A 25,346-nucleotide genomic window follows, 5' to 3' on the forward strand; every position below is an offset into this window, starting at 1 on the left:
GGGCCACGGTGTTTCTGAATCTCTATTATGTTGGTGCGGCTTCGGAACTTTTAAATATCTCGATATATCTCGAAAACTACGCTTCTGATCAAAAAATATCATACAACATAAATTGTAGGAAACATAATTCTCTACAAAAAACGTCTCTTAACATTTTGCCATAGCTCGCTTCGTTTCCGAGATATTTGCAGATTCAGCTCAAAGGAACGGGCCTGACGGACATATTTCGAGATATTTCTTCTTCTTGTTGTTCTTCTTCTGCACAGCTAAGCTGGAAGTGGCATTTGCAGCTCGCAGTAGTGCAGAGTTATCTCAAAGAAAGGGGCCACGGTGTTTCTGTATCTCTATTATGTTGGTGCGGCTTCGGAACTTTTAAATATCTTGATATATCTCGAGAACTACGCATCTGATCAAAAAATACCATAGAACATAAAAAGTAGGAAACTTAATTCTCTACAAAAAAGGTCTCTTAACATTTTGCCATAGCTCGCTTCGTTTCCGAGATATTTGCAGATTTATCTCAAGGGAAGGGGCCTGACGGACATATTTCGAGATATTTCTTCTTCTTGTTGTTCTTCTTCTGCACAGCTAAGCTGGAAGTGCCATTTCCAGCTCGCAATAGTGCAGAGTTATCTCAAAGAGAGGAGCCACGGTGTTTCTGTATCTCTATTATGTTGGTGCGGCTTCGGAACTTTTAAATATCTTGATATATCTCGAAAACTACGCATCTGCTCAAAAAATATCATACAACATAAATTGTAGGAAACATAATTCTCTACAAAAAACGTCTCTTAACATTTTGCCATAGCTCGCTTCGTTTCCGAGATATTTGCAGATTCAGCTCAAAGGAACGGGCCTGACGGACATATTTCGAGATATTTCTTCTTCTTGTTGTTCTTCTTCTGCACAGCTAAGCTGGAAGTGGCATTTGCAGCTCGTAATAGTGCAGAGTAATCTCAAAGAAAGGGGCCACGGTGTTTCTGTATCTCTATTATGTTGGTGCGGCTTCGGAACTTTTAAATATCTTGATATATCTCGAGAACTACGCATCTGATCAAAAAATACCATAGAACATAAAAAGTAGGAAACTTAATTCTCTACAAAAAAGGTCTCTTAACATTTTGCCATAGCTCGCTTCGTTTCCGAGATATTTGCAGATTTATCTCAAGGGAAGGGGCCTGACGGACATATTTCGAGATATTTCTTCTTCTTGTTGTTCTTCTTCTGCACAGCTAAGCTGGAAGTGCCATTTCCAGCTCGCAATAGTGCAGAGTTATCTCAAAGAGAGGAGCCACGGTGTTTCTGTATCTCTATTATGTTGGTGCGGCTTCGGAACTTTTAAATATCTTGATATATCTCGAAAACTACGCATCTGCTCAAAAAATATCATAGAAGATTAAAAGTAGGAAACTTAATTCTCTACAAAAAAGGTCTCTTAACATTTTGCCATAGCTCGCTTGGTTTCCGAAATATTTGCAGATTTATCTCAAGGGAAGGGGCCTGACGGACATATTTCGAGATATTTCTTCTTCTTGTTGTTCTTCTTCTGCACAGCTAAGCTGGAAGTGGCATTTGCGGCTCGCACTAGTGCAGAGTTATCTCAAAGAAAGGGGCCACGGTGTTTCTGAATCTCTATTATGTTGGTGCGGCTTCGGAACTTTTAAATATCTCGATATATCTCGAAAACTACGCTTCTGATCAAAAAATATCATACAACATAAATTGTAGGAAACATAATTCTCTACAAAAAACGTCTCTTAACATTTTGCCATAGCTCGCTTCGTTTCCGAGATATTTGCAGATTCAGCTCAAAGGAACGGGCCTGACGGACATATTTCGAGATATTTCTTCTTCTTGTTGTTCTTCTTCTGCACAGCTAAGCTGGAAGTGGCATTTGCAGCTCGCAGTAGTGCAGAGTTATCTCAAAGAAAGGGGCCACGGTGTTTCTGTATCTCTATTATGTTGGTGCGGCTTCGGAACTTTTAAATATCTTGATATATCTCCAGAACTACGCATCTGATCAAAAAATATCATAGAACATAAAAAGTAGGAAACTTAATTCTCTACAAAAAAGGTCTCTTAACATTTTGCCATAGCTCGCTTCGTTTCCGAGATATTTGCAGATTTATCTCCAGGGAAGGGGCCTGACGGACATATTTCGAGATATTTCTTCTTCTTGTTGTTCTTCTTCTGCACAGCTAAGCTGGAAGTGGCATTTGCAGCTCGCAATAGTGCAGAGTTATCTCAAAGAAAGGGGCCACGGTGTTTCTGTATCTCTATTATGTTGGTGCGGCTTCGGAACTTTTAAATATCTTGATATATCTCGAGAACTACGCATCTGATCAAAAAATATCATAGAACATAAAAAGTAGGAAACTTAATTCTCTACAAAAAAGGTCTCTTAACATTTTGCCATACCTCGCTTCGTTTCCGAGATATTTGCAGATTTATCTCCAGGGAAGGGGCCTGACGGACATATTTCGAGATATTTCTTCTTCTTGTTGTTCTTCTTCTGCACAGCTAAGCTGGAAGTGGCATTTGCAGCTCGCAATAGTGCAGAGTTATCTCAAAGAAAGGGGCCACGGTGTTTCTGTATCTCTATTATGTTGGTGCGGCTTCGGAACTTTTAAATATCTTGATATATCTCGAGAACTACGCATCTGATCAAAAAATATCATAGAACATAAAAAGTAGGAAACTTAATTCTCTACAAAAAAGGTCTCTTAACATTTTGCCATAGCTCGCTTCGTTTCCGAAATATTTGCAGATTTATCTCAAGGGAAGGGGCCTGACGGACATATTTCGAGATATTTCTTCTTCTTGTTGTTCTTCTTCTGCACAGCTAAGCTGGAAGTGGCATTTGCGGCTCGCACTAGTGCAGAGTTATCTCAAAGAAAGGGGCCACGGTGTTTCTGAATCTCTATTATGTTGGTGCGGCTTCGGAACTTTTAAATATCTTGATATATCTCGAAAACTACGCATCTGCTCAAAAAATATCATAGAAGATTAAAAGTAGGAAACTTAATTCTCTACAAAAAAGGTCTCTTAACATTTTGCCATAGCTCGCTTGGTTTCCGAAATATTTGCAGATATATCTCAAGGGAAGGGGCCTGACGGACATATTTCGAGATATTTCTTCTTCTTGTTGTTCTTCTTCTGCACAGCTAAGCTGGAAGTGGCATTTGCGGCTCGCACTAGTGCAGAGTTATCTCAAAGAAAGGGGCCACGGTGTTTCCGTATCTCTATTATGTTGGTGCGGCTTCGGAACTTTTAAATATCTCGATATATCTCGAGAACTACGCATCTGATCAAAAAATATCATAGAACATAAAAAGTAGGAAACATAATTCTCTACAAATAAGGTCTCTTAACATTTTGCCATAGCTCGCTTCGTTTCCGAGATATTTGCAGATTTATCTCAAGGGAAGGGGCCTGACGGACATATTTCGAGATATTTCTTCTTCTTGTTGTTCTTCTTCTGCACAGCTAAGCTGGAAGTGCCATTTCCAGCTCGCAATAGTGCAGAGTTATCTCAAAGAGAGGAGCCACGGTGTTTCTGTATCTCTATTATGTTGGTGCGGCTTCGGAACTTTTAAATATCTTGATATATCTCGAAAACTACGCATCTGCTCAAAAAATATCATACAACATAAATTGTAGGAAACATAATTCTCTACAAAAAACGTCTCTTAACATTTTGCCATAGCTCGCTTCGTTTCCGAGATATTTGCAGATTCAGCTCAAAGGAACGGGCCTGACGGACATATTTCGAGATATTTCTTCTTCTTGTTGTTCTTCTTCTGCACATCTAAGCTGGAAGTGGCATTTGCAGCTCGTAATAGTGCAGAGTAATCTCAAAGAAAGGGGCCACGGTGTTTCTGTATCTCTATTATGTTGGTGCGGCTTCGGAACTTTTAAATATCTTGATATATCTCGAGAACTACGCATCTGATCAAAAAATACCATAGAACATAAAAAGTAGGAAACTTAATTCTCTACAAAAAAGGTCTCTTAACATTTTGCCATAGCTCGCTTCGTTTCCGAGATATTTGCAGATTTATCTCAAGGGAAGGGGCCTGACGGACATATTTCGAGATATTTCTTCTTCTTGTTGTTCTTCTTCTGCACAGCTAAGCTGGAAGTGCCATTTCCAGCTCGCAATAGTGCAGAGTTATCTCAAAGAGAGGAGCCACGGTGTTTCTGTATCTCTATTATGTTGGTGCGGCTTCGGAACTTTTAAATATCTTGATATATCTCGAAAACTACGCATCTGCTCAAAAAATATCATAGAAGATTAAAAGTAGGAAACTTAATTCTCTACAAAAAAGGTCTCTTAACATTTTGCCATAGCTCGCTTGGTTTCCGAAATATTTGCAGATTTATCTCAAGGGAAGGGGCCTGACGGACATATTTCGAGATATTTCTTCTTCTTGTTGTTCTTCTTCTGCACAGCTAAGCTGGAAGTGGCATTTGCGGCTCGCACTAGTGCAGAGTTATCTCAAAGAAAGGGGCCACGGTGTTTCTGAATCTCTATTATGTTGGTGCGGCTTCGGAACTTTTAAATATCTCGATATATCTCGAAAACTACGCTTCTGATCAAAAAATATCATACAACATAAATTGTAGGAAACATAATTCTCTACAAAAAACGTCTCTTAACATTTTGCCATAGCTCGCTTCGTTTCCGAGATATTTGCAGATTCAGCTCAAAGGAACGGGCCTGACGGACATATTTCGAGATATTTCTTCTTCTTGTTGTTCTTCTTCTGCACAGCTAAGCTGGAAGTGGCATTTGCAGCTCGCAGTAGTGCAGAGTTATCTCAAAGAAAGGGGCCACGGTGTTTCTGTATCTCTATTATGTTGGTGCGGCTTCGGAACTTTTAAATATCTTGATATATCTCCAGAACTACGCATCTGATCAAAAAATATCATAGAACATAAAAAGTAGGAAACTTAATTCTCTACAAAAAAGGTCTCTTAACATTTTGCCATAGCTCGCTTCGTTTCCGAGATATTTGCAGATTTATCTCCAGGGAAGGGGCCTGACGGACATATTTCGAGATATTTCTTCTTCTTGTTGTTCTTCTTCTGCACAGCTAAGCTGGAAGTGGCATTTGCAGCTCGCAATAGTGCAGAGTTATCTCAAAGAAAGGGGCCACGGTGTTTCTGTATCTCTATTATGTTGGTGCGGCTTCGGAACTTTTAAATATCTTGATATATCTCGAGAACTACGCATCTGATCAAAAAATATCATAGAACATAAAAAGTAGGAAACTTAATTCTCTACAAAAAAGGTCTCTTAACATTTTGCCATACCTCGCTTCGTTTCCGAGATATTTGCAGATTTATCTCCAGGGAAGGGGCCTGACGGACATATTTCGAGATATTTCTTCTTCTTGTTGTTCTTCTTCTGCACAGCTAAGCTGGAAGTGGCATTTGCAGCTCGCAATAGTGCAGAGTTATCTCAAAGAAAGGGGCCACGGTGTTTCTGTATCTCTATTATGTTGGTGCGGCTTCGGAACTTTTAAATATCTTGATATATCTCGAGAACTACGCATCTGATCAAAAAATATCATAGAACATAAAAAGTAGGAAACTTAATTCTCTACAAAAAAGGTCTCTTAACATTTTGCCATAGCTCGCTTCGTTTCCGAAATATTTGCAGATTTATCTCAAGGGAAGGGGCCTGACGGACATATTTCGAGATATTTCTTCTTCTTGTTGTTCTTCTTCTGCACAGCTAAGCTGGAAGTGGCATTTGCGGCTCGCACTAGTGCAGAGTTATCTCAAAGAAAGGGGCCACGGTGTTTCTGAATCTCTATTATGTTGGTGCGGCTTCGGAACTTTTAAATATCTTGATATATCTCGAAAACTACGCATCTGCTCAAAAAATATCATAGAAGATTAAAAGTAGGAAACTTAATTCTCTACAAAAAAGGTCTCTTAACATTTTGCCATAGCTCGCTTGGTTTCCGAAATATTTGCAGATATATCTCAAGGGAAGGGGCCTGACGGACATATTTCGAGATATTTCTTCTTCTTGTTGTTCTTCTTCTGCACAGCTAAGCTGGAAGTGGCATTTGCGGCTCGCACTAGTGCAGAGTTATCTCAAAGAAAGGGGCCACGGTGTTTCTGAATCTCTATTATGTTGGTGCGGCTTCGGAACTTTTAAATATCTCGATATATCTCGAAAACTACGCATCTGCTCAAAAAATATCATACAACATAAATTGTAGGAAACATAATTCTCTACAAAAAACGTCTCTTAACATTTTGCCATAGCTCGCTTCGTTTCCGAGATATTTGCAGATTCAGCTCAAAGGAACGGGCCTGACGGACATATTTCGAGATATTTCTTCTTCTTGTTGTTCTTCTTCTGCACAGCTAAGCTGGAAGTGGCATTTGCAGCTCGTAATAGTGCAGAGTAATCTCAAAGAAAGGGGCAGCGGTGTTTCTGTATCTCTATTATGTTGGTGCGGCTTCGGAACTTTTAAATATCTTGATATATCTCGAGAACTACGCATCTGATCAAAAAATACCATAGAACATAAAAAGTAGGAAACTTAATTCTCTACAAAAAAGGTCTCTTAACATTTTGCCATAGCTCGCTTCGTTTCCGAGATATTTGCAGATTTATCTCAAGGGAAGGGGCCTGACGGACATATTTCGAGATATTTCTTCTTCTTGTTGTTCTTCTTCTGCACAGCTAAGCTGGAAGTGCCATTTCCAGCTCGCAATAGTGCAGAGTTATCTCAAAGAGAGGAGCCACGGTGTTTCTGTATCTCTATTATGTTGGTGCGGCTTCGGAACTTTTAAATATCTTGATATATCTCGAAAACTACGCATCTGCTCAAAAAATATCATAGAAGATTAAAAGTAGGAAACTTAATTCTCTACAAAAAAGGTCTCTTAACATTTTGCCATACCTCGCTTCGTTTCCGAGATATTTGCAGATTTATCTCCAGGGAAGGGGCCTGACGGACATATTTCGAGATATTTCTTCTTCTTGTTGTTCTTCTTCTGCACAGCTAAGCTGGAAGTGGCATTTGCAGCTCGCAATAGTGCAGAGTTATCTCAAAGAAAGGGGCCACGGTGTTTCTGTATCTCTATTATGTTGGTGCGGCTTCGGAACTTTTAAATATCTTGATATATCTCGAGAACTACGCATCTGATCAAAAAATATCATAGAACATAAAAAGTAGGAAACTTAATTCTCTACAAAAAAGGTCTCTTAACATTTTGCCATAGCTCGCTTCGTTTCCGAAATATTTGCAGATTTATCTCAAGGGAAGGGGCCTGACGGACATATTTCGAGATATTTCTTCTTCTTGTTGTTCTTCTTCTGCACAGCTAAGCTGGAAGTGGCATTTGCGGCTCGCACTAGTGCAGAGTTATCTCAAAGAAAGGGGCCACGGTGTTTCTGAATCTCTATTATGTTGGTGCGGCTTCGGAACTTTTAAATATCTTGATATATCTCGAAAACTACGCATCTGCTCAAAAAATATCATAGAAGATTAAAAGTAGGAAACTTAATTCTCTACAAAAAAGGTCTCTTAACATTTTGCCATAGCTCGCTTCGTTTCCGAAATATTTGCAGATTTATCTCAAGGGAAGGGGCCTGACGGACATATTTCGAGATATTTCTTCTTCTTGTTGTTCTTCTTCTGCACAGCTAAGCTGGAAGTGGCATTTGCGGCTCGCACTAGTGCAGAGTTATCTCAAAGAAAGGGGCCACGGTGTTTCTGTATCTCTATTATGTTGGTGCGGCTTCGGAACTTTTAAATATCTTGATATATCTCGAGAACTACGCATCTGATCAAAAAATATCATAGAACATAAAAAGTAGGAAACTTAATTCTCTACAAAAAAGGTCTCTTAACATTTTGCCATAGCTCGCTTCGTTTCCGAAATATTTGCAGATTTATCTCAAGGGAAGGGGCCTGACGGACATATTTCGAGATATTTCTTCTTCTTGTTGTTCTTCTTCTGCACAGCTAAGCTGGAAGTGGCATTTGCGGCTCGCACTAGTGCAGAGTTATCTCAAAGAAAGGGGCCACGGTGTTTCTGAATCTCTATTATGTTGGTGCGGCTTCGGAACTTTTAAATATCTCGATATATCTCGAAAACTACGCTTCTGATCAAAAAATATCATACAACATAAATTGTAGGAAACATAATTCTCTACAAAAAACGTCTCTTAACATTTTGCCATAGCTCGCTTCGTTTCCGAGATATTTGCAGATTCAGCTCAAAGGAACGGGCCTGACGGACATATTTCGAGATATTTCTTCTTCTTGTTGTTCTTCCTCTGCACAGCTAAGCTGGAAGTGGCATTTGCAGCTCGCAATAGTGCAGAGTTATCTCAAAGGAAGGGGCCACGGTGTTTCTGTATCTCTATTATGTTGGTGCGGCTTCGGAACTTTTAAATATCTCGATATATCTCGAAAACTACGCTTCTGATCAAAAAATATCATACAACGTAAATTGTAGGAAACATAATTCTCTACAAAAAACGTCTCTTAACATTTTGCCATAGCTCGCTTCGTTTCCGAGATATTTGCAGATTCAGCTCAAAGGAACGGGCCTGACGGACATATTTCGAGATATTTCTTCTTCTTGTTGTTCTTCCTCTGCACAGCTAAGCTGGAAGTGGCATTTGCAGCTCGCAATAGTGCAGAGTAATCTCAAAGAAAGGGGCCACGGTGTTTCTGTATCTCTATTATGTTGGTGCGGCTTCGGAACTTTTAAATATCTTGATATATCTCGAGAACTACGCATCTGATCAAAAAATACCATAGAACATAAAAAGTAGGAAACTTAATTCTCTACAAAAAAGGTCTCTTAACATTTTGCCATAGCTCGCTTCGTTTCCGAGATATTTGCAGATTTATCTCAAGGGAAGGGGCCTGACGGACATATTTCGAGATATTTCTTCTTCTTGTTGTTCTTCTTCTGCACAGCTAAGCTGGAAGTGCCATTTCCAGCTCGCAATAGTGCAGAGTTATCTCAAAGAGAGGAGCCACGGTGTTTCTGTATCTCTATTATGTTGGTGCGGCTTCGGAACTTTTAAATATCTTGATATATCTCGAAAACAACGCATCTGCTCAAAAAATATCATAGAAGATTAAAAGTAGGAAACTTAATTCTCTACAAAAAAGGTCTCTTAACATTTTGCCATAGCTCGCTTGGTTTCCGAAATATTTGCAGATTTATCTCAAGGGAAGGGGCCTGACGGACATATTTCGAGATATTTCTTCTTCTTGTTGTTCTTCTTCTGCACAGCTAAGCTGGAAGTGGCATTTGCGGCTGGCACTAGTGCAGAGTTATCTCAAAGAAAGGGGCCACGGTGTTTCTGAATCTCTATTATGTTGGTGCGGCTTCGGAACTTTTAAATATCTCGATATATCTCGAAAACTACGCTTCTGATCAAAAAATATCATACAACATAAATTGTAGGAAACATAATTCTCTACAAAAAACGTCTCTTAACATTTTGCCATAGCTCGCTTCGTTTCCGAGATATTTGCAGATTCAGCTCAAAGGAACGGGCCTGACGGACATATTTCGAGATATTTCTTCTTCTTGTTGTTCTTCTTCTGCACAGCTAAGCTGGAAGTGGCATTTGCAGCTCGCAATAGTGCAGAGTTATCTCAAAGAAAGGGGCCACGGTGTTTCTGTATCTCTATTATGTTGGTGCGGCTTCGGAACTTTTAAATATCTTGATATATCTCGAGAACTACGCATCTGATCAAAAAATATCATAGAACATAAAAAGTAGGAAACTTAATTCTCTACAAAAAAGGTCTCTTAACATTTTGCCATACCTCGCTTCGTTTCCGAGATATTTGCAGATTTATCTCCAGGGAAGGGGCCTGACGGACATATTTCGAGATATTTCTTCTTCTTGTTGTTCTTCTTCTGCACAGCTAAGCTGGAAGTGGCATTTGCAGCTCGCAATAGTGCAGAGTTATCTCAAAGAAAGGGGCCACGGTGTTTCTGTACCTCTATTATGTTCGTGCAGCTTCGAAGCTTTTAAATATCTTGATATATCTCGAGAAGTACGCATCTGATCAAAAAATATCATAGAACATAAATTGTAGGAAACATAATTCTCTACAAAAAAGGTCTCTCAACGTTTTGCCATAGCTCGCTTCGTTTCCGAGATATTTGCAGATTTATCTCAAGGGAAGGGTCCTGACGGACATATTTCGAGATATTTCTTCTTCTTGTTGTTCTTGTTCTGCACAGCTAAACTGGAAGTGGCATTTCCAGCTCGCAATAGTGCAGAGTTATCCCAAAGAAAGGGGCCACGGTGTTTCTGTATCTCTATTATGTTGGTGCGGCTTCAGAACTTTTAAATATCTTGATATATCTCGAAAACTACGCTTCGGATCAAAAAATATCATAGAACATAAATTGTAGGAAACATAATTCTCTACAAAAAAGGTCTCTTAACATTTTGCCATAGCTTGCTTCGTTTCCGAGATATTTGCAGATATATCTCAAGGGAAGGGGCCTGACGGACATATTTCGAGATATTTCTTCTTCTTGTTGTTCTTCTTCTGCACAGCTAAGCTGGAAGTGGCATTTACAGCTCGCAATAGTGGAAAGTTATCTCAAAGAAAGGGGCCACGGTGTTTCTGTATCTCTATTATGTTGGTGCGGCTTCGGAACTTTTAAATATCTTGATATATCTCGAGAACTGCGCATCTGATCAAAAAATATCATAGAACATAAAAAGTAGGAAACTTAATTCTCTACAAAAAAGGTCTCTTAACATTTTGCCATAGCTCTCTTCGTTTCCGAGATATTTGCAGATTTATCTCAAGGGAAGGGGCCTGACGGACATATTTCGAGATATTTCTTCTTCTTGTTGTTCTTCTTCTGCACAGCTAAACTGGAAGTGGCATTTCCAGCTCGCAATAGTGCAGAGTTATCTCAAAGAAAGGGGCCACGGTGTTTCTGTATCTCTATTATGTTGGCGCGGCTTCGGAACTTTTAAATATCTTGATATATCTCGAGAACTACGCATCTGATCAAAAAATATCATAGAACATAAAAAGTAGGAAACTTAATTCTCTACAAAAAAGGTCTCTTAACATTTTGCCATAGCTCGCTTCGTTTCCGAGATATTTGCAGATTTATCTCAAGGGAAGGGGCCTGACGGACATATTTCGAGATATTTCTTCTTCTTGTTGTTCTTCTTCTGCACAGCTAAGCTGGAAGTGGCATTTGCAGCTCACAATAGTGCAGAGTTATCTCAAAGAAAGGGGCCACGGTGTTTCTCTATCTCTATTATGTTGGTGCGGCTTCGGAACTTTTAAATATCTTGATATATCTCGAGAACTACGCATCTGATCAAAAAATATCATACAACATAAATTGTAGGAAACATAATTCTCTACAAAAAAGGTCTCTTAACGTTTTGCCGTAGCTCGCTTCGTTTCCGAGATATTTGCAGATTTATCTTAAGGGAAGGGTCCTGACGGACATATTTCGAGATATTTCTTCTTCTTGTTGTTCTTCTTCTGCACAGCTAAACTGGAAGTGGCATTTCCAGCTCGCAATAGTGCAGAGTTATCCCAAAGAAAGGGGCCACGGTGTTTCTGTATCTCTATTATGTTGGTGCGGCTTCGCAACTTTTAAATATCTCGATATATCTCGAAAACTACGCTTCTGATCAAAAAATATCGTAGAACATAAATTGTAGGAAACATAATTCTCTACAAAAAAGGTCTCTTAACATTTTGCCATAGCTCGCTTCGTTTCCGAGATATTTGCAGATTTATCTCAAGGGAAGGGGCCTGACGGACATATTTCGAAATATTTCTTCTTCTTGTTGTTCTTCTTCTGCACAGCTAAGCTGGAAGTGGCATTTGCAGCTCGCAATAGTGCAGAGTTATCTCAAAGAAAGGGGCCACGGTGTTTCTGTACCTCTATTATGTTGGTGCAGCTTCGAAGCTTTTAAATATCTTGATATATCTCGAGAACTACGCATCTGATCAAAAAATATCATAGAAGATAAATTGTAGGAAACATAATTCTCTACAAAAAAGGTCTCTTAACGTTTTGCCATAGCTCGCTTCGTTTCCGAGATATTTGCAGACTTATCCCAAGGGAAGGGTCCTGACGGACATATTTCGAGATATTTCTTCTTCTTGTTGTTCTTGTTCTGCACAGCTAAACTGGAAGTGGCATTTCCAGCTCGCAATAGTGCAGAGTTATCCCAAAGAAAGGGGCCACGGTGTTTCTGTATCTCTATTATGTTGGTGCGGCTTCGGAACTTTTAAATATCTTGATATATCTCGAAAACTACGCTTCTCATCAAAAAATATCATAGAAAATAAATTGTAGGAAACATAATTCTCTACAAAAAAGGTCTCTTAACGTTTTGCCATAGCTCGCTTCGTTTCCGAGATATTTGCAGATTTATCCCAAGGGAAGGGTCCTGACGGACATATTTCGAGATATTTCTTCTTCTTGTTGTTCTTCTTCTGCACAGCTAAGCTGGAAGTGGCATTTGCAGCTCGTAATAGTGCAGAGTAATCTCAAAGAAAGGGGCCACGGTGTTTCTGTATCTCTATTATGTTGGTGCGGCTTCGGAACTTTTAAATATCTTGATATATCTCGAGAACTACGCATCTGATCAAAAAATACCATAGAACATAAAAAGTAGGAAACTTAATTCTCTACAAAAAAGGTCTCTTAACATTTTGCCATAGCTCGCTTCGTTTCCGAGATATTTGCAGATTTATCTCAAGGGAAGGGGCCTGACGGACATATTTCGAGATATTTCTTCTTCTTGTTGTTCTTCTTCTGCACAGTTAAGCTGGCAGTGCCATTTCCAGCTCGCAATAGTGCAGAGTTATCTCAAAGAGAGGAGCCACGGTGTTTCTGTATCTCTATTATGTTGGTGCGGCTTCGGAACTTTTAAATATCTTGATATATCTCGAAAACTACGCATCTGCTCAAAAAATATCATAGAAGATTAAAAGTAGGAAACTTAATTCTCTACAAAAAAGGTCTCTTAACATTTTGCCATAGCTCGCTTCGTTTCCGAGATATTTGCAGATTTATCTCAAGGGAAGGGGCCTGACGGACATATTTCGAGATATTTCTTCTTCTTGTTGTTCTTCTTCTGCACAGCTAAGCTGGAAGTGGCATTTGCGGCTCGCACTAGTGCAGAGTTATCTCAAAGAAAGGGGCCACGGTGTTTCTGAATCTCTATTATGTTGGTGCGGCTTCGGAACTTTTAAATATCTCGATATATCTCGAAAACTACGCTTCTGATCAAAAAATATCATACAACATAAATTGTAGGAAACATAATTCTCTACAAAAAACGTCTCTTAACATTTTGCCATAGCTCGCTTCGTTTCCGAGATATTTGCAGATTCAGCTCAAAGGAACGGGCCTGACGGACATATTTCGAGATATTTCTTCTTCTTGTTGTTCTTCTTCTGCACAGCTAAGCTGGAAGTGGCATTTGCAGCTCGCAGTAGTGCAGAGTTATCTCAAAGAAAGGGGCCACGGTGTTTCTGTATCTCTATTATGTTGGTGCGGCTTCGGAACTTTTAAATATCTTGATATATCTCCAGAACTACGCATCTGATCAAAAAATATCATAGAACATAAAAAGTAGGAAACTTAATTCTCTACAAAAAAGGTCTCTTAACATTTTGCCATAGCTCGCTTCGTTTCCGAGATATTTGCAGATTTATCTCCAGGGAAGGGGCCTGACGGACATATTTCGAGATATTTCTTCTTCTTGTTGTTCTTCTTCTGCACAGCTAAGCTGGAAGTGGCATTTGCAGCTCGCAATAGTGCAGAGTTATCTCAAAGAAAGGGGCCACGGTGTTTCTGTATCTCTATTATGTTGGTGCGGCTTCGGAACTTTTAAATATCTTGATATATCTCGAGAACTACGCATCTGATCAAAAAATATCATAGAACATAAAAAGTAGGAAACTTAATTCTCTACAAAAAAGGTATCTTAACATTTTGCCATACCTCGCTTCGTTTCCGAGATATTTGCAGATTTATCTCCAGGGAAGGGGCCTGACGGACATATTTCGAGATATTTCTTCTTCTTGTTGTTCTTCTTCTGCACAGCTAAGCTGGAAGTGGCATTTGCAGCTCGCAATAGTGCAGAGTTATCTCAAAGAAAGGGGCCACGGTGTTTCTGTATCTCTATTATGTTGGTGCGGCTTCGGAACTTTTAAATATCTTGATATATCTCGAGAACTACGCATCTGATCAAAAAATATCATAGAACATAAAAAGTAGGAAACTTAATTCTCTACAAAAAAGGTCTCTTAACATTTTGCCATAGCTCGCTTCGTTTCCGAAATATTTGCAGATTTATCTCAAGGGAAGGGGCCTGACGGACATATTTCGAGATATTTCTTCTTCTTGTTGTTCTTCTTCTGCACAGCTAAGCTGGAAGTGGCATTTGCGGCTCGCACTAGTGCAGAGTTATCTCAAAGAAAGGGGCCACGGTGTTTCTGAATCTCTATTATGTTGGTGCGGCTTCGGAACTTTTAAATATCTTGATATATCTCGAAAACTACGCATCTGCTCAAAAAATATCATAGAAGATTAAAAGTAGGAAACTTAATTCTCTACAAAAAAGGTCTCTTAACATTTTGCCATAGCTCGCTTGGTTTCCGAAATATTTGCAGATTTATCTCAAGGGAAGGGGCCTGACGGACATATTTCGAGATATTTCTTCTTCTTGTTGTTCTTCTTCTGCACAGCTAAGCTGGAAGTGGCATTTGCGGCTCGCACTAGTGCAGAGTTATCTCAAAGAAAGGGGCCACGGTGTTTCTGAATCTCTATTATGTTGGTGCGGCTTCGGAACTTTTAAATATCTCGATATATCTCGAAAACTACGCTTCTGATCAAAAAATATCATACAACATAAATTGTAGGAAACATAATTCTCTACAAAAAACGTCTCTTAACATTTTGCCATAGCTCGCTTCGTTTCCGAGATATTTGCAGATTCAGCTCAAAGGAACGGGCCTGACGGACATATTTCGAGATATTTCTTCTTCTTGTTGTTCTTCTTCTGCACAGCTAAGCTGGAAGTGGCATTTGCAGCTCGTAATAGTGCAGAGTAATCTCAAAGAAAGGGGCCACGGTGTTTCTGTATCTCTATTATGTTGGTGCGGCTTCGGAACTTTTAAATATCTTGATATATCTCGAGAACTACGCATCTGATCAAAAAATACCATAGAACATAAAAAGTAGGAAACTTAATTCTCTACAAAAAAGGTCTCTTAACATTTTGCCATAGCTCGCTTGGTTTCCGAGATATTTGCAGATTTATCTCAAGGGAAGGGGCCTGACGGACATATTTCGAGATGTTTCTTCTTCTTGTTGTTCTTCTTCTGCACAGCTAAGCTGGAAGTGGCATTTACAGCTCGCAATAGTGCAGAGTTATCTCAAAGAAAGGGGCCACGGTGTTTCTGTATCTCTATTATGTTGGTGCGGCTTCGGAACTTTTAAATATCTCGATATATCCTGAAAACTACGCTTCTGATCAAAAAATATCATAGAACATAAATTGTAGGAAACATAATGCTCTACAAAAAAGGTCTCTTAACAGTTTGCCATAGCTCGCTTCGTTTCCGAGATATTTGCAGATTTATCTCAAGTGAAGGGGCCTGACGGACATATTTCGAGATATTTCTTCTTCTTGTTGTTCTTCTTCTGCACAGCTAAGCTGGAAGTGGCATTTGCAGCTCGCAATAGTGCAGAGTAGTCTCAAAGAAAGGGGCCACGGTGTTTCTGTATCTCTATTATGTTGGTGCGGCTTCGGAACTTTTAAATATCTTGATATATCTCGAGAACTACGCATCTGATCAAAAAATATCATAGAACATAAAAAGTAGGAAACTTAAGTCTCTACAAAAAAGGTCTCTTAACATTTTGCCATAGCTCGCTTCGTTTCCGAGATATTTGCAGATTTATCTCAAGGGAAGGGGCCTGACGGACATATTTCGAGATATTTCTTCTTCTTGTTGTTCTTCTTCTGCACAGCTAAGCTGGAAGTGGCATTTGCGGCTCGCACTAGTGCAGAGTTATCTCGAAGAAAGGGGCCACGGTGTTTCTGTATCTCTATTATGTTGGTGCGGCTTCGGAACTTTTAAATATCTTGATATATCTCGAGAACTACGCATCTGATCAAAAAATATCATAGAACCTAGAAAGTAGGAAACTTAATTCTCTACAAAAAAGGTCTCTTAACGTTTTGCCATAGCTCGCTTCGTTTCCGAGATATTTGCAGATTTATCTCAAGGGAAGGGGCCTGACGGACATATTTCGAGATATTTCTTCTTCTTGTTGTTCTTCTTCTGCACAGCTAAGCTGGAAGTGGCATTTGCAGCTCGCAATAGTGCAGAGTAATCTCAAAGAAAGGGGCCACGGTGTTTCTGTATCTCTATTATGTTGGTGCGGCTTCGGAACTTTTAAATATCTTGATATATCTCGAGAACTACGCATCTGATCAAAAAATACCATAGGACATAAAAAGTAGGAAACTTAATTCTCTACAAAAAAGGTCTCTTAACATTTTGCCATAGCTCGCTTCGTTTCCGAGATATTTGCAGATTTATCTCAAGGGAAGGGGCCTGACGGACATATTTCGAGATATTTCTACTTCTTGTTGTTCTTCTTCTGCACAGCTAAGCTGGAAGTGGCATTTGCAGCTCGCAATAGTGCAGAGTAATCTCAAAGAAAGGGGCCACGGTGTTTCTGTATCTCTATTATGTTGGTGCGGCTTCGGAACTTTTAAATATCTTGATATATCTCGAGAACTACGCATCTGATCAAAAAATATCATAGAACATAAAAAGTAGGAAACTTAATTCTCTACAAAAAAGGTCTGTTAACATTTTGCCATAGCTCGCTTCGTTTCCGAGATATTTGCAGATTTATCTCAAGGGAAGGGGCCTGACGGACATATTTCGAGATATTTCTTCTTCTTGTTGTTCTTCTTCTGCACAGCTAAGCTGGAAGTGGCATTTGCGGCTCGCACTAGTGGAGAGTTATCTCAAAGAAAGGGGCCACGGTGTTTCTGAATCTCTATTATGTTGGTGCGGCTTCGGAACTTTTAAATATCTCGATATATCTCGAAAACTACGCTTCTGATCAAAAAATATCATACAACATAAATTGTAGGAAACATAATTCTCTACAAAAAACGTCTCTTAACATTTTGCCATAGCTCGCTTCGTTTCCGAGATATTTGCAGATTCAGCTCAAAGGAACGGGCCTGACGGACATATTTCGAGATATTTCTTCTTCTTGTTGTTCTTCCTCTGCACAGCTAAGCTGGAAGTGGCATTTGCAGCTCGCAATAGTGCAGAGTTATCTCAAAGAAAGGGGCCACGGTGTTTCTGTATCTCTATTATGTTGGTGCGGCTTCGGAACTTTTAAATATCTCGATATATCTCGAAAACTACGCTTCTGATCAAAAAATATCATAGAACATAAATTGTAGGAAACATAATGCTCTACAAAAAAGGTCTCTTAACATTTTGCCATAGCTCGCTTCGTTTCCGAGATATTTGCAGATTTATCTCAAGGGATGGGGCCTGACGGACATATTTCGAGATATTTCTTCTTCTTGTTGTTCTTCTTCTGCACAGCTAAGCTGGAAGTGGCATTTGCGGCTCGCACTAGTGCAGAGTTATCTCAAAGAAAGGGGCCACGGTGTTTCTGTATCTCTATTATGTTGGTGCGGCTTCGGAACTTTTAAATATCTTGATATATCTCGAGAACTACGCATCTGATGAAAAAATATCATAGAACATAAAAAGTAGGAAACTTAATTCTCTACAAAAAAGGTCTCTTAACATTTTGCCATAGCTCGCTTCGTTTACGAGATATTTGCAGATTCAGCTCAAAGGAACGGTCCTGACGGACATATTTCGAGATATTTCTTCTTCTTGTTGTTCTTCTTCTGCACAGCTAAGCTGGAAGTGGCATTTGCAGCTCGCAATAGTGCAGAGTAATCTCAAAGAAAGGGGCCACGGTGTTTCTGTATCTCTATTATGTTGGTGCGGCTTCGGAACTTTTAAATATCTTGATATATCTCGAGAACTACGCATCTGATCAAAAAATACCATAGGACATAAAAAGTAGGAAACTTAATTCTCTACAAAAAAGGTCTCTTAACATTTTGCCATAGCTCGCTTCGTTTCCGAGATATTTGCAGATTTATCTCAAGGGAAGGGGCCTGACGGACATATTTCGAGATATTTCTACTTCTTGTTGTTCTTCTTCTGCACAGCTAAGCTGGAAGTGGCATTTGCAGCTCGCAATAGTGCAGAGTAATCTCAAAGAAAGGGGCCACGGTGTTTCTGTATCTCTATTATGTTGGTGCGGCTTCGGAACTTTTAAATATCTTGATATATCTCGAGAACTACGCATCTGATCAAAAAATATCATAGAACATAAAAAGTAGGAAACTTAATTCTCTACAAAAAAGGTCTGTTAACATTTTGCCATAGCTCGCTTCGTTTCCGAGATATTTGCAGATTTATCTCAAGGGAAGGGGCCTGACGGACATATTTCGAGATATTTCTTCTTCTTGTTGTTCTTCTTCTGCACAGCTAAGCTGGAAGTGGCATTTGCGGCTCGCACTAGTGCAGAGTTATCTCGAAGAAAGGGGCCACGGTGTTTCTGTGTCTCTATTATGTTGGTGCGGCTTCGGAACTTTTAAATATCTTGATATATCTCGAGAACTACGCATCTGATCAAAAAATATCATAGAACATAAAAAGTAGGAAACTTAATTCTCTACAAAAAAGGTCTCTTAACATTTTGCCATAGCTCGCTTCGTTTCCGAGATATTTGCAGATTTATCTCAAGGGAAGGGGCCTGACGGACATATTTCGAGATATTTCTTCTTCTTGTTGTTCTTCTTCTGCACAGCTAAGCTGGAAGTGGCATTTGCAGCTCGCAATAGTGCAGAGTTATCTCAAAGAAGGGGGCCACGGTGTTTCTGTATCTCTATTATGTTGGTGCGGCTTCGGAACTTTTAAATATCTTGATATATCTCGAGAACTACGCATCTGATCAAAAAATATCATAGAAGATAAACAGTAGGAAACTTAATTCTCTACAAAAAAGGTCTCTTAACATTTTGCCATAGCTCGCTTCGTTTCCGAGATATTTGCAGATTTATCTCAAGGGAAGGGGCCTGACGGACATATTTCGAGATATTTCTTCTTCTTGTTGTTCTTCTTGTGCACAGCTAAGCTGGAAGTGGCATTTGCGGCTCGCACTAGTGCAGAGCTATCTCAAAGAAAGGGGCCATGGTGTTTCTGTATCTCTATTATGTTGGTGCGGCTTCGGAACTTTTAAATATCTCGATATATCTCGAAAACTACGCTTCTGATCAAAAAATATCATAGAACCTAGAAAGTAGGAAACTTAATTCTCTACAAAAAAGGTCTCTTAACATTTTGCCATAGCTCGCTTCGTTTCCGAGATATTTGCAGATTTATCTCAAGGGAAGGGGCCTGACGGACATATTTCGAGATATTTCTTCTTCTTGTTGTTCTTCTTCTGCACAGCTAAGCTGGAAGTGGCATTTGCGGCTCGCACTAGTGCAGAGTTATCCCAAAGAAAGGGGCCACGGTGTTTCTGTATCTCTATTATGTTGGTGCGGCTTCGGAACTTTTAAATATCTCGATATATCTCGAAAACTACGCTTCTGATCAAAAAATATCATAGCACATAAATTGTAGGAAACATAATTCTTTACAAAAAACGTCTCTTAACATTTTGCCATAGCTCGCTTCGTTTCCGAGATATTTGCAGATTTATCTCAAGGGAAGGGGCCTGACGGACATATTTCGAGATATTTCTTCTTCTTGTTGTTCTTCTTCTGCACAGCTAAGCTGGAAGTGGCATTTGCGGCTCGCACTAGTGCAGAGTTATCTCAAAGAAAGGGGCCACGGTGTTTCTGTATCTCTATTATGTTGGTGCGGCTTCGGAACTTTTAAATATCTCGATATATCTCGAAAACTACGCTTCTGATCAAAAAATATCATAGAACATAAATTGTAGGAAACATAATTCTGTACAAAAAAGGTCTCTTAACATTTTGCCATAGCTCGCTTCGTTTCCGAGATATTTGCAGATTCAGCTCAAAGGAACGGGCCTGACGGACATATTTCGAGATATTTCTTCTTCTTGTTGTTCTTCCTCTGCACAGCTAAGCTGGAAGTGGCATTTGCGGCTCGCACTAGTGCAGAGTTATCTCAAAGAAAGGGGCCACGGTGTTTCTGTATCTCTATTATGTTGGTGCGGCTTCGGAACTTTTAAATATCTCGATATATCTCGAAAACTACGCTTCTGATCAAAAAATATCATACAACATAAATTGTAGGAAACATAATTCTCTACAAAAAACGTCTCTTAACATTTTGCCATAGCTCGCTTCGTTTCCGAGATATTTGCAGATTCAGCTCAAAGGAACGGGCCTGACGGACATATTTCGAGATATTTCTTCTTCTTGTTGTTCTTCCTCTGCATAGCTAAGCTGGAAGTGGCATTTGCAGCTCGCAATAGGTCAGAGTTATCTCAAAGAGAGGGGCCACGGTGTTTCTGTGTCTCTATTATGTTGGTGCGGCTTCGGAACTTTTAAATATCTTGATATATCTCGAGAACTACGCATCTGATCAAAAAATATCATAGAACATAAAAAGTAGGAAACTTAATTCTCTACAAAAAAGGTCTCTTAACATTTTGCCATAGCTCGCTTCGTTTCCGAGATATTTGCAGATTTATCTCAAGTGAAGGGGCCTGACGGACATATTTCGAGATATTTCTTCTTCTTGTTGTCCTTCTTCTGCACAGCTAAGCTGGAAGTGGCATTTGCGGCTCGCACTAGTGCAGAGTTATCTCAAAGAAAGGGGCCACGTTGTTTCTGTATCTCTATTATGTTGGTGCGGCTTCGGAACTTTTAAATATCTCGATATATCTCGAAAACTACGCTTCTGATCAAAAAACATCATAGAACATAAATTGTAGGAAACATAATTCTGTACAAAAAACGTCTCTTAACATTTTGCCATAGCTCGCTTCGTTTCCGAGATATTTGCAGATTCAGCTCAAAGGAACGGGCCTGACGGACATATTTCGAGATATTTCTTCTTCTTGTTGTTCTTCCTCTGCACAGCTAAGCTGGAAGTGGCATTTGCAGCTCGCAATAGTGCAGAGTAATCTCAAAGAAAGGGGCCACGGTGTTTCTGTATCTCTATTATGTTGGTGCGGCTTCGGAACTTTTAAATATCTTGATATATCTCGAGAACTACGCATCTGATCAAAAAATATCATAGAACATAAATTGTAGGAAACATAATTCTCTACAAAAAACGTCTCTTAACATTTTGCCATAGCTCGCTTCGTTTCCGAGATATTTGCAGATTCAGCTCAAAGGAACGGGCCTGACGGACATATTTCGAGATATTTCTTCTTCTTGTTGTTCTTCTTCTGCAGAGCTAAGCTGGAAGTGGCATTTGCAGCTCGCAATAGTGCAGAGTTATCTCAAAGAAAGGGGCCACGGTGTTTCTGTATCTCTATTATGTTGGTGCGGCTTCGGAACTTTTAAATATCTTGATATATCTCGAGAACTACGCATCTGATCAAAAAATATCATAGAACATAAAAAGTAGGAAACTTAATTCTCTACAAAAAAGGTCTCTTAACATTTTGCCATAGCTCGCTTCGTTTCCGAAATATTTGCAGATTTATCTCAAGGGAAGGGGCCTGACGGACATATTTCGAGATATTTCTTCTTCTTGTTGTCCTTCTTCTGCACCGCTAAGCTGGAAGTGGCATTTGTGGCTCGCACTAGTGCAGAGTTATCTCAAAGAAAGGGGCCACGGTGTTTCTGTATCTCTATTATGTTGGTGCGGCTTCGGAACTTTTAAATATCTCGATATATCTCGAAAACTACGCTTCTGATCAAAAAATATCATAGAACATAAATTGTAGGAAACATAATTCTCTACACAAAACGTCTCTTAACATTTTGCCATAGCTCGCTTCGTTTCCGAGATATTTGCAGATTCAGCTCAAAGGAACGGGCCTGACGGACATATTTCGAGATATTTCTTCTTCTTGTTGTCCTTCTTCTGCACAGCTAAGCTGGAAGTGGCATTTGCGGCTCGCACTAGTGCAGAGTTATCTCAAAGAAAGGGGCCACGGTGTTTCTGTATCTCTATTATGTTGGTGTGGCTTCGGAACTTTTAAATATCTCGATATATCTCGAAAACTACGCTTCTGATCAAAAAATATCATAGAACATAAATTGTAGGAAACATAATTCTCTACAAAAAACGTCTCTTAACATTTTGCCATAGCTCGCTTCGTTTCCGAGATATTTGCAGATTCAGCTCAAAGGAACGGGCCTGACGGACATATTTCGAGATATTTCTTCTTCTTGTTGTTCTTCCTCTGCATAGCTAAGCTGGAAGTGGCATTTGCAGCTCGCAATAGTGCAGAGTTATCTCAAAGAGAGGGGCCACGGTGTTTCTGTGTCTCTATTATGTTGGTGCGGCTTCGGAACTTTTAAGTATCTTGATATATCTCGAGAACTACGCATCTGATCAAAAAATATCATAGAACATAAAAAGTAGGAAACTTAATTCTCTACAAAAAAGGTCTCTTAACATTTTGCCATAGCTCGCCGGCGTTTCCGAGATATTTGCAGATTTATCTCAAGTGAAGGGGCCTGACGGACATATTTCGAGATATTTCTTCTTCTTGTTGTCCTTCTTCTGCACAGCTAAGCTGGAAGTGGCATTTGTGGCTCGCACTAGTGCAGAGTTATCTCAAAGAAAGGGGCCACGGTGTTTCTGTATCTCTATTATGTTGGTGCGGCTTCGGAACTTTTAAATATCTCGATATATCTCGAAAACTACGCTTCTGATCAAAAAATATCATAGAACATAAATTGTAGGAAACATAATTCTCTACACAAAACGTCTCTTAACATTTTGCCATAGCTCGCTTCGTTTCCGAGATATTTGCAGATTCAGCTCAAAGGAACGGGCCTGACGGACATATTTCGAGATATTTCTTCTTCTTGTTGTTCTTCCTCTGCACAGCTAAGCTGGAAGTGGCATTTGCAGCTCGCAATAGTGCAGAGTTATCTCAAGGAAAGGGGCCACGGTGTTTCTGTATCTCTATTATGTTGGTGCGGCTTCGGAACTTTTAAATATCTTGATATATCTCGAAAACTACGCTTCTGATCAAAAAATATCATAGAACATAACTTGTAGGAAACATAATTCTCTACAAAAAAGATCTCTTAGCATTTTGCCATAGCTCGCTTCGTTTCCGAGATATTTGCAGATTCAGCTCAAAGGAACGGGCCTGACGGACATATTTCGAGATATTTCTTCTTCTTGTTGTTCTTCCTCTGCACAGCTAAGCTGGAAGTGGCATTTGCAGCTCGCAATAGTGCAGAGTTATCTCAAAGAAAGGGGCCACGGTGTTTCTGTATCTCTATTATGTTGGTGCGGCTTCGGAACTTTTAAATATCTTGATATATCTCGAGAACTACGCATCTGATCAAAAAATATCATAGAACATAAAAAGTAGGAAACTTAATTCTCTACAAAAAAGGTCGCTTAACATTTTGCCATAGCTCGCTTCGTTTCCGAGATATTTGCAGATTTATCTCAAGGGAAGGGGCCTGACGGACATATTTCGAGATATTTCTTCTTCTTGTTGTTCTTCTTCTGCATAGCTAAGCTGGAAGTGGCATTTGCGGCTCGCACTAGTGCAGAGTTATCTCAAAGAAAGGGGCCACGGTGTTTCTGTATCTCTATTATGTTGGTGCGGCTTCGGAACTTTTAAATATCTTGATATATCTCGAGAACTACGCATCTGATCAAAAAATATCATAGAACATAAAAAGTAGGAAACTTAATTCTCTACAAAAAAGGTCTCTTAACATTTTGCCATAGCTCGCTTCGTTTCCGAGATATTTGCAGATTTATCTCAAGGGAAGGGGCCTAACGGACATATTTCGAGATATTTCTTCTTCTTGTTGTTCTTCTTCTGCACAGCTAAACTGGAAGTGGCATTTGCGGCTCGCACTAGTGCAGAGTTATCCCAAAGAAAGGGGCCACGGTGTTTCTGTATCTCTATTATGTTGGTGCGGCTTCGGAACTTTTAAATATCTCGATATATCTCGAAAACTACGCTTCTGATCAAAAAATATCATAGAACATAAATTGTAGGAAACATAATTCTCTACAAAAAACGTCTCTTAACATTTTGCCATAGCTCGCTTCGTTTCCGAGATATTTGCAGATTCAGCTCAAAGGAACGGGCCTGACGGACATATTTCGAGATATTTCTTCTTCTTGTTGTTCTTCCTCTGCACAGCTAAGCTGGAAGTGGCATTTGCAGCTAGCAATAGTGCAGAGTTATCTCAAAGAGAGGGGCCACGGTGTTTCTGTGTCTCTATTATGTTGGTGCGGCTTAGGAACTTTTAAATATCTTGATATATCTCGAGAACTACGCATCTGATCAAAAAATATCGTAGAACATAAAAAGTAGGAAACTTAATTCTCTACAAAAAAGGTCTCTTAACATTTTGCCATAGCTCGCTTCGTTTCCGAGATATTTGCAGATTTATCTCAAGTGAAGGGGCCTGACGGACATATTTCGAGATATTACTTCTTCTTGTTGTTCTTCCTCTGCACAGCTAAGCTGGAAGTGGCATTTGCAGCTCGCAATAGTGCAGAGTTATCTCAAAGAAAGAGGCCACGGTGTTTCTGTACCTCTATTATGTTGGTGCAGCTTCGGAACTTTTAAATATCTTGTATATCTCGAGAACTACGCATCTGATCAAAAAATATCATAGAACATAAAAAGTAGGAAACCTAATTTTCTACAAAAAACGTCTCTTAACATTTTGCCGTAGCTCGCTTCGTTTCCGAGATATTTGCAGATTTATCTCAAGGGAAGGGGCCTGACGGACATATTTCGAGATATTTCTTCTTCTTGTTGTTCTTCCTCTGCACAGCTAAGCTGGAAGTGGCAATTGCGGCTCGCACTAGTGCAGAGTTATCTCAAAGAAAGGGGCCACGGTATTTCTGTATCTCTATTATGTTGGTGCGGCTTCGGAACTTTTAAATATCTTGATATATCTCGAGAACTACGCATCTGATCAAAAAATATCATAGAACATAAAAAGTAGGAGACTTAATTCTCTACAAAAAAGGTCTCTTAACATTTTGCCATAGCTCGCTTGGTTTCCGAGATATTTGCAGATTTATCTCAAGGGAAGGGGCCTGACGGACATATTTCGA

The sequence above is a fragment of the Osmia lignaria genome, unplaced genomic scaffold, assembly GCF_051020975.1.
Source record: "Osmia lignaria lignaria isolate PbOS001 unplaced genomic scaffold, iyOsmLign1 scaffold0030, whole genome shotgun sequence".
Classification (NCBI taxonomy): Eukaryota; Metazoa; Arthropoda; class Insecta; order Hymenoptera; family Megachilidae; genus Osmia; species Osmia lignaria.